This window comes from Epinephelus moara, chromosome 7 (assembly GCF_006386435.1).
Source record: "Epinephelus moara isolate mb chromosome 7, YSFRI_EMoa_1.0, whole genome shotgun sequence".
NCBI lineage: Eukaryota > Metazoa > Chordata > Actinopteri > Perciformes > Serranidae > Epinephelus > Epinephelus moara.
In genome coordinates, this window is record NC_065512.1 from 20337003 (window position 1) to 20341033 (window position 4031).

General features: G+C 40.8%; 1 protein-coding gene across 1 annotated transcript in view; it reads left to right on the forward strand.

Annotated features, from left to right (window-relative positions):
• Window positions 1-4031, forward strand: part of LOC126392977 (glypican-6-like) — a 146479-nt gene that overhangs the window by 56053 nt on the left and 86395 nt on the right. The gene's annotated exons all lie outside the window — the stretch shown is intronic.

Here is a 4031-nt window from a genome sequence, read left to right on the forward strand (position 1 = left end):
TGGCAACTGGGTGGCGCTATAGCAACAGAAAAATGCTTAAAAATGGCTAAAATGTGACCGATCACTGTGGCTCCCCTTGTGGCCGAATGTTTGTTGTTTTTTCTAATTTTTGGTATGACTAAGTCATGGTATGGTATGCTGTACATAATCATGGAAACTGTCAGTGTGTCATTCTGTCAGTCAGTCATTCTGTCTGTCCCACGTTTTTCTACTCATTGACATGGTCAATCTATGTGAAACTGCACATAGGCATTGAGGATTGGCATAGGCAGAAGGTGACAAAGCTACCAATGGGTATGGACTAGTACAAACAAGAAATAATTCTGTTTCTGAAATTCAGGAGAAATGTCCTTGTTTTCTGAATTTTAAAATGTATTAAATCAATTTGTCTTTTCTTTTTTTTATCTGTACAAAGCAGTAATTGCAGTCTCGCTGAAATGGGCTTGTAATGGAATATTGTAACCGGGCTCGAATATATTAAACATGTTTATAAAGTCTATGTTTTCCACTACAGAGTTGGGTCTCATACCTGCAGCTATAAATGATAGATTTCTTTTGCCCTGCTTGAATCAGTGTAAATGCCGTGGGTATAACATTAGCATGTAGCATTTGTGTTGCTCCTTGTCTCGTTCCACCTATTGACGCACTGGAGTGATGTCAGCATAAATGGGTGGGCATGTTTGAAGTGATCCCACTGATGTAGCCTACTGTCGTGTAGCAGATGTGACATACCTTCATTTTTATTCTCGGTTCTCTCTCGCAATCACCCTCATAATTCACAGCTAAACAGAAGTAGCTGCAAATGCCAGACCTGTAGGTTACTGGAGGATCTTCTGTTTCTGGTGTGGTAATGGCGTTACCAACCATTATGCAACAAGCTAGCCTAGCATAGCAAGTGATGGTTTGGGGGTCGGAGGGGCAGACAGCACGTTGCCTGTTCGGTCGTGTGGGCTGCCTTGTTGGCAAGAGTGGCACTGAGAACATTATATTAAACACAGTTTAAACTGTATATTTTATTTTCCAAATGTAAAAGGATAGTTCAGTGTATCATTTGTATAGCGTACCAAACCAAGAGCCTCATAATGATTGGTTCAATACAAATACATGTATAGTTGCACCTCTAGGATATAGCAGTTATAGCAGATATATTTCTGCAAAAAATGACAAAAAGTTACAAAGCTTTAAACAAACCCATATTTATGTGATTGCACTTGCTGATTCTGTTGGAAAACACTCAGCATTTGACCTCAGCTGAAATTAAGACTTGCTGTGTATCCTACACAGATTTTCACAAGGTCTTGTTTGGTGTTTCTGCAGCACTCATTTCCCCACGGTCCTCCACTGTGAACAAGTTCCTCCCAGATACTTTTCTGACTAATGTGAGCTCTCTTGGCGCATGTCTTCATGAAGTTTGGGGCTCGGGGCGGCTTGTTCAGGTGTTGTTTAGAAAGCAGTGTTGAAGGGTATGTGGATTGCTCAGGAGAAATGCCCAGACAATGAAAAGGCAGAGAAAAGAAAATTGTGCCATCACTGTTTATTGCTCTTCTTCCTAATATTTGTTCACCCAGTATACAGAAGCCATTAATCATGCTGTAGCCTTAGTATTCTGTTTGATGCGATGTAATCTCAATGCAGCTTCTGCAGTATATCATACTGCTCTGGGAGTGTGTGTAGTTTTGATCATGTACAAAGTAAGATTAAAGGGAAAGCAAGAGGCTAAGGCTTGGATTTAGTCACACTCAACAACAACAGGGCTGTTTCTACACGCCTGCTTATGAGCCGAGAGAAGCCCTGATAAGCACTACGCTGCAAATCCCCAGCCACCCTGGTTTCTTTTCACTACTGTATTGATATCAGTAAGATTGGATTAGCAACACTATTATACATATTTATAGACCTGCTGTACAGTATATAAACAGAAGGCAATGAAAATATAGTAACCCCCAATCATTGGAGACTGAGAGGAAGACACTGAGGAGAAAACACTGCAGATCTCCAAGAAACCCAACATTCGTTTTCTTGTAGCCCGACCATGGTGCACTCAGTGAACTTTCAACATGTGCCCTTCACTGAGTGTATCAGTTCCCTCCTCACCAGTAGTAGCGGCGAGGCTCATTTAGAAGCAGCCACAGAGGATGTGTTGTTAGTATGCGTTTACTGGGTTACACTCTGCGTTTCTCACAAGCCAGCATGTCCCAGCTTCACCTCTTGACATTTCAGTGGGACCTGAGATCCAGGTCATGTGTCTGGGACTGCAGCCCTTTGATCCCCAGGGTATAAACTCATCATGAGGGATTGGGTGTAAGCATAATGGAATAAGACACCCTGCTAGAGGTGTCTGTTGCACAGCGCCTCCAAGATGTGACATCCATGCTTATTGCTACTGGGATATATATTGAATTAAAGTAGATGATGTAGTACTTTATTGCTTTTCACAGCTTAAGAGACAAAACAGAAAACCCGGCGGAGCTTTGAGGGAGCAGAGTCTCGTGTCTGGAGTCTGCGTCTCACAAACAGAGCCCGTACTTATCCCAGATCATTACCCAAACAGTACATCTGCTTCTGTTTAACTGAAGTGATTAAAATCTTATAATTATCTGTCTGCTTATTGATACTCAGAATATTTTAACAAACAACTTTGTTTTCTGAATGCGTTCGCTGAAGTAAGATGGAGATGGTAATGAATCTGACAGAAGTAAAGGTATAAACAATGTGGCGACATTGTCCTGTCTTTTCATTATAGTCACGGTGACTGTTAATGGGCTGCATCGACTTTGTGAAATGAAAATGTGGCGATATTTTACAGTATGTTGCCAGTGAACCATTGCCATAGTAGGGATCTTTCATTATATCAGCCACTTACTTGCATTTTTTGCTTTCGTACAATACAATGAAAATAATTAGTTGATTTGTGCGTTCACTTCTATTGTTATTAGTGTTGGTTATTACTGTTTGGAAGCATTTGTGTAGCGCTATTAGAGTATGGGAGGAGAACATTTATTTCTATTAATAAAATATCATAGACATCTCACATTTTAAAATACCACTGTATCGCTAAAAGCTTAATGTGATGATTCATGATGAATGAAAAGGAATTATTTTTTCAAAAGACTGACAAGGTTTAAAGTGATAGAGTTTCTCTAGAGAGTTTTAACACAATAAAAGAATTAAGAGCTACTTCCACAACTACAAGGGTTGGGCTAGTGTGAACATTTCCAAACTGGTTTGATACTAAGCCAAACACCAGAATGGACCAATATATCAAATTTTACCAGGTATCCCACTTGACTCAGCAGCTGCCCCTGCAGCGCTCGACAGTGTGAGCGTTTCACTTGCATTTGCGACTAAAAATAGGTGCTGTAAAAAATATTTAGGGGCATATGTGCGCATAAAAAAAAAAAAGCAGCCTATATTTTTGTCAATAAAAAAATATGATAATCTAATCGCAAATGTTGGAGGAACTCCAGACGCCTTCCCTCTTCCCTGTGTGACACGGTTATGGGCGGTTTTCCAAGCCACTGTCGGCACAATGAATATAAGTCCCACTGTTGGCAGTGTGGAAATAAGTGTGGAGGAGACGGACCGGGTTAAGCGTCGGACCTCCGGGGAAGCCTGCTCCATTCACCCCGCAGTTAGGGACCGTTCTCCACGGCCAGGCTGTCGGCTGGGTGGAAATAAGTCAAAGTGTGGCGGAGACGAGGGACCGGGAAAAGCAGCGGACCCCCGGGGAAGCCTGCTCCGTTCTCCCCGCAGTTAGGGACCGTTGCCATGGTACCGCTGTTGGGCAGGGTGGAAATAAGTCCTGCAGAGTTTCAGAGGACCTGGAGAATGTTTTAGGATAGTAATAACATTAAATAAGATAATCATATTGCAAAGATAATATATATAAGATAATAACATTAAAGACAAAATTAAATTGCAATAATTTTTCAAAACTTGATGATTTTACCTTTCTGTACATTTTATATACAAATTCATTAAATAATTTTGCTTGTAAATGTCTATTTGCATCACGTTTATTACGGAAAACA